The sequence below is a fragment of the Dasypus novemcinctus genome, chromosome 11 (genome assembly GCF_030445035.2).
Source record: "Dasypus novemcinctus isolate mDasNov1 chromosome 11, mDasNov1.1.hap2, whole genome shotgun sequence".
In the NCBI taxonomy this organism is placed as follows: Eukaryota; Metazoa; Chordata; class Mammalia; order Cingulata; family Dasypodidae; genus Dasypus; species Dasypus novemcinctus.
This window is the reverse complement of record NC_080683.1, coordinates 106999958-107014695: the sequence shown is the minus strand read 5'-3', so window position 1 is coordinate 107014695 and position 14738 is coordinate 106999958. Positions and strand designations below refer to the sequence as shown.

At 38.7% G+C, this 14738-nt stretch overlaps 1 protein-coding gene and 1 non-coding gene across 8 annotated transcripts in view; both read left to right on the top strand.

Annotated features, from left to right (window-relative positions):
• PTPRK (protein tyrosine phosphatase receptor type K) overlaps positions 1–14738 on the top strand; it is a 575029-nt gene that overhangs the window by 94664 nt on the left and 465627 nt on the right. The window lies entirely within an intron of this gene.
• LOC111759727 (small nucleolar RNA U13) lies at positions 12233–12335 on the top strand. The gene has a single exon (XR_002793628.1). It is a non-coding gene; the product is annotated as a small nucleolar RNA U13 (small nucleolar RNA).

The window sequence follows — 14738 nt, the reverse complement described above, 5'->3', positions numbered from 1 at the left end:
CTTTAAAATACACAGCCTTCTGCCTCTGTATTTGGAGTTGTCAGTGCAACTCATCAAAGAAAACTGCCTAATATAAAAATCATATATATGGTAATAATTTCCCCCTTTTGTAGTCTGCACAAGACCCGTAAAAGATTTTATTTTTATTACTATATAAACAAGGGATTAAATTTAGTCTGCACAGAAAGCAAGAGTTCAAATGCATTCTTTAATATCGCTGGATTTTGTTGTGCATCATTTAAAACATTTTGTATTTTCCTTATGTGTGTATACAGTATGTTCTTGAATAATGTTCATTTGTCAGGAGAACTGTGAGAAATAAACTGTGAGGATATTGTCTGTTTATATTAAAAAAAAAAAAAAGAAAGGAAAAGATAGCCTTAATATCAAATATGGACTTTAGTTACTAAGAATGTGCCAGCCAATATTGGGCCAAGGATTGTAACAAATGTACTCCAGGAAAGCAAGAAGTTAATAGCAGGAGATGCTATATATGTTGGGGGTGGGGGGGTGGAGGTGTAGATGGGAACCATGTACCTCCTTGTAGTTTCCTTGTAAACCTAAAACTCCCCTCAAGATAAATTATTTTAAAAATCCATTTAATCTATGAGTATTACTTCAGTCACAGGAGTTTTGAAAATCATGTCCTTGTTTTTCACTCTGGGTCTATATGCTCGAAAACCTGCTGCTCTTGTCTAAGAAGGAGCCCAGGCATTCTGACTTGCCAATATTTCAACATGTCTTCCGATTGTCAGTAATGGCAAGGAAAGTGTTCTTGATGAGAGGAGTGGCTCTCCAACCTTGAGGGTGACTGCAGAGCATTTCTTTCATGCCTTAGTAGAGGGCAGACTGGTGACTAAGGGTTTGGGCTCTGGAGTCAGACTGCTTGGGTTAAAATCCTGAAACTCTTATTACTAGTTGTGGGAACTTGGATAAATTATGTAACACCTCCCTAGGTTTTCTCTTTCTGTGGAGATAATCATAGTACTTTCCTCCCAGAGTCCTGAGGATTAAACGTGTAAATGCTTGTAAAGCACTTAAGTACTTGCTGGCACCTAGGAAGTAGCTCTGAGGTTTAGCTACTATTGCTTTGACAATCAGTACTAGCTCTTCCCCATAACATGTGCCTGTTCAGTATTAATGCATCTGAGAACATGTGATGGGGGAAGGACAGGAAAGGAAGATCATGATCTTTCAACCTTTTAGGTATGTTCTGTTTTGAAAGGGGAACCTGTGTCTTCACCGGCTGCCCTGTTGGTGAGGGGAAGGGTGACAGTGATGAGTGAGTACCTGAAAAGTCAAGTCTCTGAAATCTCAAGAGTGTATCTGTTTATAAAAAAAGAAAAAGCTTCCTTGACAGTTTCTACATGTTTTAGGAACATTGAGTATTTAATTTTAGGTAAATTAAGAAAAATTGACTTTATAAGGGTAACTTAGTCAAGAACAAACACTTTTGTTTTCACCTCCCCTTCCAAACATGAGCTATATGTCTTTTTATTTCAAGTGACAAGATGAAGTGATGACATGTTTGGTAAACTTTTAAAACTACAACCTTTTCATTTGAAAATGTTAAATTTTCTTTCTGTGGGATTTTAAAGCTATTGGTGAGTATGGGAAATACTGCCTCTTTTTATTCATTTTTGTCAAAGCAGAGCGCATTTGAAGGAGTGTGGTATATGGTAGGGGTCACAGGGAGTTAGAAGACAGTATAGGGAAACGGACTTTGGCCCAGTGGTTAGGGCGTCCGTCTACCACATGGGAGGTCCGCGGTTCAAACCCCGGGCCTCCTTGACCCATGTGGAGCTGGCACATGCGCAGTGCTGATGCGCGCAAGGAGTGCCCTGCCACGCAGGGGTGTCCCCCGCGTGGCACGCGCAAGGAGTGCGCCCGTGAGGAAAGCCGCCCAGCGTGAAAAGAAAGAGCAGCCTGCCCAGGAATGGCACCGCCCACACTTCCCGTGCCGCTGACGACAACAGAAGCGGACAAAGAAACAAGACGCAGCAAATAGACACCAAGAACAGACAACCAGGGAAGGGGTGAAATTAAATAAATAAATAAATCTTAAAAAAAAAAAAAAAGACAGTATAAAGATTAGGCTACCTTTGAAAATGTTCATTTAAGAAATAATTATAACCCACTGTTGGGTGATGAGAAGAATAAAAAGATGACTAAGCTCCAGCTGCTGTTTTCAAAGGGATTATAGTAGTTGAATAAAATACTGGAAAAATAGTTTTAATAGAAGTAGAAGGTTTTAGAAAGAAAAGAAGACTCATTGTTCTGTGGGAGACATTAATTCCAGCTCAGGGCCCCAAGGAGAACTTTAAAAATGAGCCAGTATTTGAACTGGGCCTTGACTAAAAGTAGAATTGATAAGTAGCGATACACATTGGAGGTTGTCAGGGGAGATGCGTCCTAGACAGAGAGACAAGAAAGGTGCAGAGACTCGAGGCAGGAATCAGAGGAATAATTGTGAGAAGCAGTCCATCGTGGTTTATTTCTCCCAGTGTATCATGCGGAATAATAGTTGCAAGAGCTAATATACACAAAGGGTTCCTATGGTGAAATTAGTTTGGGAAACATTTGATTCTAACCACCTCTTAGAGATTTCCAAATATTAGCTATTAAAGGTTCTGAGAAGTTTTCTAGTAAAAAATGTGTTTTCTTTTGCTATTTATACCAGTTTACTTAATCATGAATACCCTTTTTGAATAACATATATAAGAATGCTATGAAACTATTTCTTGTAGGACCTTATTGGGAAATGTTGATCCACAAAGGTAAGTTGAGGCAAGATGGTGGAAGAGTTAAGTCTCAGAGTGAAGAGTCTGTGCATATGTATATGGAAGCTTTCTGATGGGGTTAGGGAGGCATGACCTGGTATGCTCTTTAGGAGGGTTATCTGGAGACTGTATGAGATGGGATGGATGGGAGACTGGAAGAGTTTGGTGGTGGTGGTGGGGTGTCCATGAATAAGCCTTTTTGAACAGACTAGGCTTGAGGTGATGAAGGTCTAAATTGAGATGGTCATGATAGTAATGGAAGGAAAGGTTTGAGAGGAAAGGAACTTACACGAGGAGAGTCAGCACTTCTTTGATGTCAGTTGGATATGGTTGAAATAAGAAAGACTATGGTGTTTTGATTTTAAAACACATTTTTTTCCCCTCACATTTTAACATCTTTGATATCAGGAAGTATCTCAGCATTTAGTCATTGTTTAATTGGCTGTACCTTTCATTCTTAATGGCATATAAAGTAATAGAGCCTTAGATTTGTGGAAATACTATTGTTGACAAGGTGTTTTTTTGAGCTAAAGAACAAGATGCCTGAGAGTCACTTGGACTTAGCAGTTTCTCAACAGTTTGATGCTGCTCTACTCTTTTTCTGGAAAACAAGTAAAACTGGAAGAGCATCCTCCAGTCATTTGGGCCAAAGGAAATGCTGTTTTGATTCAGGGAACGTGATTGAGGATCAGCTCGAGATTCCCTGATGATTTCTGCTGCGCTCCATAGGCATTAGGGGAGGGAATTCTTCTGAACATCTATCTTTGTCACCTACTTCCTGGTTCTATTTTATCCATCTGAGAATGGTTTTACTTTAAGTCAAATGCTGCTTTGTTGGGAGACATGGACCTTTCCCACCATCTTCCAGATATTAACTTGACCCAAACTTCTTGTGATTTTCCAGTGGCTGCCATTCCTCCTCTGCAAAAGATCTTAGCTGTCTAGCCATAAAAATAAAAAAGTTTGCACCACAACAACTTTACTTGCTATAGTTCTATTAAGTCATTTAATCTATAAGATGTTTTGTTTTTCTTCTTAAAGATTCAAATAACTTGAAATATGTGTTATACTTTCTCTTACTACTAAAGTTCATTTTTTAGCATTCAATTCATAGAGTCTAAAGAACTCAAAAAATATTTATTAAATGGAGAAAACAAACCAAGAAAAAGCCACCAGAAATTTTGATCCAACAAATTATTACAAAAAGGCATAAGCATTCTCCAATATATAATCCTTGCATTGCTTTGAAATATATTGTTTGACTCTGTATATACCTTCATGAATATGAATGAATCATAGTTTTTCTTTCCTTTCCGCTCTCCCTCCTTGATGCAAAATAAAGCTGTTAAAAGTAAGTCCCAGAAAACTATCGGTAATAGTTTGATAGAGTTTACTTACTTTATTAAAAATTGAGCTTTTCTCTTTCTTCATTATATTTCTGACTGGTAATGCTTCCTGGTCATGAGAAAAGTCTGAAATTAGCTTTTCTTCATTGTTAAGTACAACTGCTACTTCTAACCTGTGGCCATATCCTGCATAATGTACATGAGGAAAAAATATCACTAATATGGGTTTTTAAATCCAAGAAGTTGGACTTCCAAGGTTTTTCAGCCTGACATATTAATTTGGTTCTAGGTGTTCAGAAAAGAACAAACCTGAGTTTACTTCAGAGGTAGTTGAATCAGTTTTAAGATGACTGTAGTCTAGTCTTGAGTTTGAACCACATAGATTAGGGACTAAAGAGGAGTAATTTTGAAAATTTTAGGTTTAGCACGATATGTATTACCATTGACTGCCTAGGTTATTGTGTGAGTGACTTAAACCTCTTAACCTCTGTTTTTATATTTTCAAATGGTAGAAATGCTTAGTTGCTTACTTTAAAAAAAAAAAAAAAACCAACCCAAAAACCAAAACAACAAACATCTGTGATACATTATAAACTATTTTGAGTTCTTTGGGAAAAAGCAGTCTCCCATGCTATAAGGAATAGGACAAAAATATGTTAGTTAAGAATCTTTTGATTGTTGACAAAGATTTGCCTGTTTGGAGAGGAAGAGGGACTATGTTAGAAAGATGCTTGGGAACCTAATGAAGTCCAAAGATGAACTGAATAATAAACAGCAAACCATGGGGAGCTCAGGTATGCAGCTGTCCTCTGAAACAACTGGAACTGGGACCCCGGGCCCTTCAGTGTGCTATTTTTATCTCCCTTTTCTATTTCTCTTCATGCATTGGCTTCATTATTCTTTCTTTGTGGTACACACTTTTTCTCCACACAGTACTTTGACCATCAGAGTTCCCAAATTTTATATCCTAGCTTGGGTCACTTTGAGTCTTATCCAACTTCCTGTGGTCTCCAGATTCAGAATCCCAGGGAGGGGACTCGAATGTGTTGCACTGCTCGGTTCATGGTCTCTTGTGCCAGTTCACTAACGTAAGGGGGTGAGGCTGTGGAACCAGTGTGGCAGCTTCCTGAATAACCAGGTTGATGTGGGTGAGGGTGCTGTCAAACCAGGCAGATGGGGTACTGGGCAACACTCCCATGTATCACTGGATATGCAATTTTCTGAATAGATTGTGAGCAAGTTGTTTCCGGATGAATTATTGTAGTGTCACATATTTGTTTTTAAGAATCAATACTCAAAAAATTTTGCTGGTGATTCAGATCTTTCATAGAGAAACAGTTATATATGTAGGGGGAAAGTAATGTAAGGGGATTTTTACTTTTAGAATGATTATATGATATCAAAATCATTTAACAGACATTACACAAGAACACACACAGCATTAAAGTCACACTTACAGGAGTAGATTTTAATAAATGTGCATAAATGTATGTAAGGGGAAAATAATGCATCATGAAAACTTAGACATAACCTTTTATTGACACAACCTTTTCTCAAAATATACAAGGCACAAAAGGGGTTGTGGTAGAGGGAAACACTAAGCAACAATGCAGAGCAGCTCTATTGCCAGCCTGGGCTCTGAGGTGGGTGAGCCTTTGTATGTTGCTTAGCAATGTGTGTTTTCTTATTTGAATGGGCCTACCTCATGAATCGAGAATTGTTAGTCTATGAGAGTAAGGTATTCTTACAAGCCTGCCAAAGAGGTAACCAAACTCAGACTCTTTTATTACCAGAAAGATTTTAACAACAGAAGTTTAGCTTCTCCCTTTTATTCTGGAGCTTGATGAAATATTATTTGATGAGAATTTTCTCTTAACAGTCAGCTGTACCTCACAGCATTTTGAGTGCTTCATCTTTGTGATTGCTGTTTAAAAAAGGAAATAAAAAACAGTCCCCACTTTTAGTGCCGAGTGGTACCTTTTAGGCATATGGTGTGGAGGGGATTGGGGGCAGTCAGACTCTTCCTTGTTCAGTTACTGAATCTTTCCTTCTTGAAATGCCTTGCAGGCCTTGAAGGGTAAATAATTGTGAATAGTCGCCTTGAATGTTTTGTTAAAATTCCTGCTCTTTGTTATTCAACAAATTTTAAATCTTGGCTAGAAGAGATTAAAAAAAGAAGAAAACAGGCAACCAGTAAACACCTTTTTTCCCCACTTGTTTTCCCACCTTTTGGATAATAGACTCATCAGTGTTTCCCACCATAAACACCAGTGCTCTTTTTCAAATGCTTGCTGGGCTGTCTCTGACAACCACACCCTCTCTTCTGTTTCCACAGCCCCTTTTGCTCTCACCTCTCCCAACTCATAAGATAAAAAAGTAAGGTTTCCCGATTTCATTATATTTGGCTGGTTTGTTTTCATTTTTCTCCCCAAACTTCATTGATTTGTCGTTTTTAAGAAAAAGTATGTTATTGTTTTTCATTACTCGTTAATGTATCAAGTACACTAAATTTTCATTTGTTTAAAAATGACATGAGGGAAAATATCAGATTTGATAAGCATTGATTTAAAGAACTTAAAAATAAACGATTGTGTCATGTGCAGCAACTAGGACCTGTCCTATGAAAAGCGATATTTACGTTTTTGAGAGGCGGGGTATCTCACCTGGGTGCAGATGAACTGGCCATGGCCCTAAAGTCTTTTTCTAGACACCAAAGTTGGATTTTAGCAGTTTGCCTGGAGGTGAAGATGATTATACTAGGAACAACTGTCTAGTTTCTATCTTTATTTATAGCCATTTTTCCAGCCCAAATCCAAGCAATGTGACGCGCTGTTCCCTAGTTACACGCTGTGGCTCTCTGCCCTGTGCTTGTTCCCACAGAGCTTTCGTTGGCAAAATCTTTTAAAGCTTAGTTTTAGTGCTGCCGTTTCCATAAATCACTTCCTGACCGTAGATGGCAAATGCAAAATGCGCAATGCTCACATAACTTGGCTTTGCTTTGCGTAGTAATCACCGCAGGTTGGTTGGTCTGTGCTGTTGCTAATTTGTCTACAAGCCCAGGCTTCTCCACGGAACTCTAATGACAAGGTCTAATTTTTTATTGGAAGTAGGTCCCACATTTCTAGCGTAGGCTTTTGGATTTAATAGGTGATAATTAAACATTCGTTGACTGAAAACAAACTGCTAATTCACAGGTAAAAGAAGGAAAATGTAAAGTTTAGCTTTTACCAGCAAGGCTTTCAGGCAAAATTTTGCAACTAATTCAGTTGAGTGCCTTCTGTCTGTTGTAACTGCGACTTTCACTATGTGTAGGAAAAAAACCACCATTCCCAGAATGTCAACCTCACTGAGATAAACAATTTATGTTTTTCTTTGGCTTTGATTTAGCCATTTGAGATGCCTGTTTTTCTCTGTAGAGTTTAATGCCAATGACTGCATTCCCTTTCCTTTTTTAGGGAGTTGAACAGGCAGCCTTGTTTTAAGTAATGCTTAAGGAAGACTGAGCCCAGGAACCAAGTTTAGCAAAGCAGTGGCATAAAACGTGCAGCACAGTAATTCATACACATGCTGAATGTGATCCAGGATTATTCTTTTGATGTGCTCTAACGGGGCTCCAGTAACATCCTGCATTTCCACCAGAGGGGTGGTTTGCTCTTGGCAAGGTCAGGAGCACAGTTTTTGTGATCCCGTGCTCCCTTCATTTTGGGGGGTACGGAGAATCTTCTCACTGTTGTACTTACTCAATAGCTTTTTGTTGTGAGCCTTTCCACCTCCAGCTTTGGTCTTGCCCTGGCTCCTCCGGACTGACATTGAGGCTTCCCGGGGCAGCGGCTTGTGGGAAATATAAGTCTTCAGTAGGGTCTATGTTGAGTTCCTATCAATTTTCTATTCTCTGTCTTTTCTCTTTCGGTTATTTGGAGGTGGTAGCTGAAGACCACACCTATTCCCTTTAGCCTTCGCTTTCTTCCTTCTTTGATCTGTTCTACACAGATTGAAGAGATTTATGTTCCAAGTCATAAACTCCTGCCCTCAAATGATTTTCTTATAACTCTCTGAGCTTCATGTCGTAAGAACAAAATAACACTTCTGATACCATTTATACCTTATTATTGATTGCTAGTTATTTGTGGGCATTTGGACACTTCTCCATAAAGTCCTAGTAAGGATTCCTGAAGAGAAGGGGGCAGAGCCTTTTTTGTGATTGCTGGAGTATATTGTGGAGTTGTGGTGGGTTAGAGTGCAGTTGTTTTGAGCATGGGAAGACATCAAAATTGGGCTGATAAAGAGTAGGGTGCAGGCAAGATGGTGGTTTGATAAAAAGTCAGAGTCACCCTGTGTAACATTCCAATCGTGGGAGAGGTAGGATTTGTACAAGTCAGCCTCCACCCTTGCTACTTTGCTTCCACAGCATTCTTCGGCTGAGGAGGGGGCTCAGGGTGATTCTTAGGGCCAGCCTTCCAGGATGTGAGTGCAGCAGACACGTGCTTGTGTGTGGCTTATGTGGAGAAGAATACGAATGAGGAATGTGATTTCCGATCCAAACACATCTTTGCCAAAGGGGGGAAAAACGCTTGGAGCGTTTGGAATCTTGAGGAGCGAGAGTTTGAAGGAGCTATGATTATGTTAAGAATATATAGAATTCTAATATATAGAATTTATAAAATCTGGTGCTGATGAATAGGCATTTTTTGACCAAAACCGTGTCTTCCAGATTGTTAGAACCCATCTTTGCAAGTTTTTAAAAAGCCTTAATTAAAAAACAAAGGAAAAAACCACTTGTACCTGAGGAGTTTTTGTTTTCCCTTCCATCTCTCTGGAAATGGGTGGAAAATAACTGTAGTCCATTAGCCCAGATGTCAGAGTGGGAAAGGAATGCACACAAGTTGCCGATAACATCTCTGGGAATTAGAGATGAAAAGGACCATGATCCTGACCCTGTTCCTTTTTCTCATGTCAGGTAAATAGATTTTGCGGAATGATTTTTTTTTCCTCGGGGAGGGAAAGGTGAACTCTGAATTCATGGCAAGATGATCAGGAATGGAAGTGAGGAAGGAAGGGCTAAGTGACAAGAATACTGCCATGATCAAAGATGTTTTCTTGTTATGAAGCAAATCAGGATGGTCGACTCAGCTCTATTGCCTAATTATAAAGTGTATGTTTGTTAGTGAAGCAAGAGTGATTTATCATAGTGATAGATCTGGAAAGAACCTCTGATGATTTGCCAACAAATTAGTTTTATTGTATTAGAGGGGTCTGTGCCTGTTAGCATTATTAAATGACTCCCATGCTTTTTAGTGTACCATTTTTGTGTCTTAAATTTTCTTTATTAACTATGTTTTGCTATGTATAACTAATATATAAATTGACGTTTGGCTGATGTTTAATGGCCTATCCTTAGGTAAGATTGCAAGGAGAATTGCATTATTCCATAGAGCAATTTTGAGATTATGGTTAACTCTACTGTCTTCCCATGTATGGCCTTCAGTGCAGCTCACCTTGACTTTGTATTTTAAGTCTTAAGTTCTTTACCCCTGACTCCATCCCCCATACCATGTATATGAAATTCTGGACCTCTTGTTAAAACTAACTGGTTTGTGTCTGGGAATATGTACATTAGCCCAAGAAAAAATGGAATTATTTTTTCCATCGCAAGTCACAGTATTATACAAAATCGAGAAGGGAAAACTATGAATTTTAGGTAATGATTCTCTGCCTCTTAGGTTTTATAGATATAATTAAATGTAGTGTGATTTGTCTTGTCTTTACTTAGTAAATATCAACTGAATGATGTGAACATTCTTATTTGACTTTTTAGACATTTGTCTCCCTCCTAGTTGGGAAAGAATAAATATGCAACATCTTTTTTTAAAGATAAAATGCTTCACTGTAAGGAATTTGGAAAATATAGAAAAGCCCATGATCCCACTAGTCTGAAAGACATACTGCTAAAATTTTTTGGTCTCTCCTCTCAGTCTTCTCTGTTTGCATGTGTGTACACGCACGTACACAGACACATATTTTTGTGCGTACATGCAAATTCATCTCATTTTAATTCTATAGAAAGCAAAGTCAGCATTGACTAGGAAAACGGTTTCTGATTTAAGAAATTAATGTATACAAACTTATAGTTTTATATTATTTCCCCCAAAGGCCTTGTGCAAGTGAAAAAGTCTATATATCACTGTACTGACTGTAGATCTGCTTTTAAACCCACATATTTTCTGAGCTGATCTCCGTCTTCAGCCTCCACTCTTAGGTCAGACCTTCTTTAGCTCTCACCTAGTCTTTTGCAATCACCTCTTCAAATCCGTCCATTCTCCCTTCTGTTTCTCCCTTCTCTGGGGCCCTCTGTAATACATCCTTTATGCCGTTGCTTACCATGGTTCTTCTGAAACACAAATCTCACTGATATCCATGACCGATCAGATGTGTCCAGGATGCACAGTATGGCTTACAAAACGTGATGTTACCAATGATCTTTCACCAGGCCAGCTCTTCTCTTAGCAGGAAAACAAAGTTAATGCTGCCTTGGTCATCCTTACTTTTGTACTTGCTCTTCTTTTTGTCTGGTGGTCTTCATTCATCCTTCAAAACCCAATTTATATGCCACATCTTCTGTCTCATCTTTATCGAACACTTCCCAAGTAGAGTACTTATTAACGCTTTCTCCATGGGTTACGCATAATGGATAATTCTCATTGAAATTATTTCCTTGTATTTCTGTTGAACCTTTTATGGAAGCCATGGGTCTTTTTTGTCTCTGTGTTCCAAAGATCTAGTGCAGTACCTGATACTTAAAGAAATGTTTCTTGAATTGTCTTTTCTATAACCAGATTCAACGAACTCTGATGTCACCTACAAAGATGTTAATAGACCCAAACATCAGACATTTAACACAATCAAGTTTTTTACATAGAAGAATGAAATTTTTCATCTTATAACTTGAATTAATTTTAACAGCTCTTCATTAAACCTTTCCTATGTGTCATGCACATTGCTGAATTTGCTTGGGTTACTGCGACTGGGGGAATAAGGCATCATAGCTCTTTTTTAGATGGGGACTTATGGTTATTGTAATTGTAACAGTGTTGGATTAGGGTTCATTTTTCATGTCATGGTCTTCAGCTAAGTCCATTCTGACTCTTGGTTTTGGTGCTGTCCTCTCAGAAGAGAAGGGGACTTGACAAATGAAATTATCCCCCAAAATCATCTCTGCCAGAAGGGTTGTTGGAATGATTTGTGAGAATGTTTTTTGTCCCTCACTGTAGGTTTCAAGTGACACTTATTTTTCGCTACTGAAATATGAATCTGGCCCTTTCACGTGTATTTTATTTTAATAAAGTCAATTGTTAGATTCATTAAAAGGAAAAGCTTTCCTTACTTGTGGCAATTGTCTTGTGGCCTTGAACATTAAGCAAAAGTTGAGTTTTTATATGTTGCCTCAGTCAGTTTCTTCTCAAAAATGAATACCAGAATTCTTACCAAAAAATCTCTTTTCCTGTTCATTGTTGCACAGAACCTGTGGCGCTGGAGAAATCTGAATTTTATGGGGAGGAGGTTTGGGAGGTGATGTGCAGATAAAAATTCTGTTTGTGTTTTCTCTCAGATTGGGCTGACCCTTGAATCTATGAGAGCAAGGGATTCGAAATTAAGGGAATTTTATCAAAGACAAACTAAGATTACCTGGTTTAGTAATGCTTGCCTAATCCCTCTATGTGCTTATGAATAGTCACTGCCACTTTCTTATGCTACTTTATGTCATCAGGACTCAAATGACTTTAAGTTTTTCAGGTGGACTTGAAAAGTATATGAACTTTGGAATCAGACAGTTACTGATTTAAAACTACCAGTAGCTAGGTGACCTTGGCCAAATCAGGAAATTATTCTGTATTTCAGTTTTCTGAACCATAAAATGAGAACATTTTCACTAACCTTGTTTGTATATATTAAATGAAACACAAACACGCGTGAATGAAAGTACAACCTACAGGATCTGATATATAATGTGTGATTTAAACAAACACCTTTTTTCAAAAAATCTTCTCTTGAAGAGCTTGGTTTCTCATATTCTATCCACATTTATTTAAGCATTGAAATAGCCTTATGGTCCTTTTGGGTTCATAGGCATGATGAATGGGTGTTCACGCGCTTGTATGAGGTGTCCCTCCCTCCTGCCTCGTTACGACGTCAGCACATTACCCGACTGACGTGAAAAAAAAAAAAAAGAAATAGCTTTATTACATTAGATCAACTGGACAGTGCAATAAAAGAAATAATCTCTTCCAGAAGATGAGGTTTTAAAAATAAGTAGTGGCAAAGCAATCCAACTTTTCTCCCACTTGATTCATTGTTTTGTTTTGTTTTGTTTCTTTTAAATTGACGATTATATACAACAGCTGCATAATTTAAAAAAATCCACTCTGAGGAAATTTCATTTGTGTACACTAGCAAAAAAATATTTAAAAAAAATTGAATTGGCTAATAGAGATGAGCCGAACAATAAACATTGCAGGGTAGTGTGCAACAGAGGAAGACTTGCTACTCAGGGAGAGAGAAGCCCTGGGAGGGTGTCGCTCTCATCATTTATTGTGAAGCTGGGAAAGTCAGTTAACCTTAGGGAGTCCCCTCCCCTACGGAAAAGGGGGCCCTGATTCCATCCTTACCTGCATAGGGAACTGAGTGAGTTAATATCTTGATGTCCCTTCTAGTTCTGACACTTTTATACTAGGAATTTTAGAAAAGGTGACCTTTTTCTATAAGAATTTGTTTTACTTAATGTTACAAACATATTCAGCATGAAAAGGCTTCTGCCTTAGAGTTTGGAGAGTATCCCACATCATTTGTTACTCTGCTCAATCTCTCGCAGACTGAGTGGATCCACTTTTTATCCCCCAGTTTTGACCCATCGGGTATCAGAATCCCCTGCTTTTTAAAAAGTGACCTCTTAACTTTCATTCTTCTTTTTTGATCAGAGTTATTGAAGCCAATTAAAATAAGAAGAAAAAGAGAAAATTTAAAAAGAAGACATCAATTTGAAGAAGAAAACGCCAAAAGAACTGAAACTTTGTTTTGAAAAACTGGCTCATTATAGGAAGCGATTAGTTTGGGTGGCACTCGTATATGCACATCTGGAAACCTCGTTCTTAACTAAATCTAGATTCTGGTCTCAGGTAAAACAAAAAGTGGTGTGCTTAAAGAAACCTTAACGACCTTTCTGACTCTGAAGTCTAGTGGTTGTATGGCTGTGGTCTTTGAGAAGGTGCCATAGTATTCCATCTGAACAGTCGAGCAATATCAGAGACATCATGGAAGAATACCATTGCTACCACGGAGGTCCCGCCTTTTCTTGAGATGAATGATGTGGAAATAGCCAAGCAGATGCAGAGAGGCCATCTGTCCTGAGAATCCAGAGGACATTCCTGTACTGGGTGGAGAGGGGTACTTGATGGGCTTGAGGATCTTTGGCAATGCCTCGCATTTTAAAATTCCTTCTCTTAAAATAAATGAATATTTAGAAGAAGCGGAGCCCTGCATTTCCTAGAAAACTTACCTTGAATGCACTTCATTAAGGAAAGGGCCTGGCAAATGTTCTTTCATGCACTGCTCTAAGTCATTTGATGCAGATAAGCACTGGACTCGATATTTCGTTTTTCTTTCTTTGTGAGATGGCTTTGAACTCTGCCAGGAGTCAGGTTAGACTGTCACCCCCTTGTCCTGCTTTAGCGTTATGTGGGCGGGCTTAAATACAGTTCCCATCCTCAAAGAGCTGATTCTAGTAAATTAAATGCCCTCTACCACTGAGTAAATGTATGGGTTGTAGATGCTGAAATAAACTGGGTTAAAGATCTTTATTACACAAAAGAAATGCTAACTGAAAGAGGCTTGTTATCTTTGCCCTCCCAACAATTTCTCACTTAAATGGTATCTCTAAAGAGCTGTCCAAATTCCTAGTGCTGGCATGTAGAGAAGACAGCTGAGTCACAGCTGCTAAAATGAGACCATGCCTCCTTCCCCTCTCCAAGAGAAATAGAGAGGAAGGAGTGATAGAGAACTCTTGCCAGAAGCTTGCTTAAAATTCACTGCCGAGTGAAGTATCCGAGGTTCCTGAGCCAAGAGGAAGCCATGACTGGACTCCGTGGGAGTGTTGGGAGCACAAAATTGGCTTTTCCTAAGGGATCTCTTCTAATTGGCCATAGTTCCTGCAGAAATGGGTGTTCTTTCCTGCATTTGTAGGATTGCCTGTAGTGTCTGGCCTATGATCTGGGGCTGCTCTTTAGTCTTGCATTTTTGACTTGGCAATACCTGGCTTGCTCACTGGCTTTCTTCTGAAGGCTGAGGCTGCTCTTCCCTTGGAAGTGCTTATTTCTTTCCATTTGAAGAAAGTTTAGGGATGCCAACTTTGCTTGGATTCTTATCCCAGCTTGGTGACTTACTAGCTGTGTGACTTTGAACAAATTACACAAGCTCTTTCTACCTAGTTTCTTCATTGACAAAATGGAACCTTATTAGTTTGTTGAGAGGATTAAATGCATTGCTTCATATAAAGTGCCTAGAACAGTACCTGGCATGGAGTAGCTACTTGGTCATCATTAGCTGTGCTTTATTACTCCTA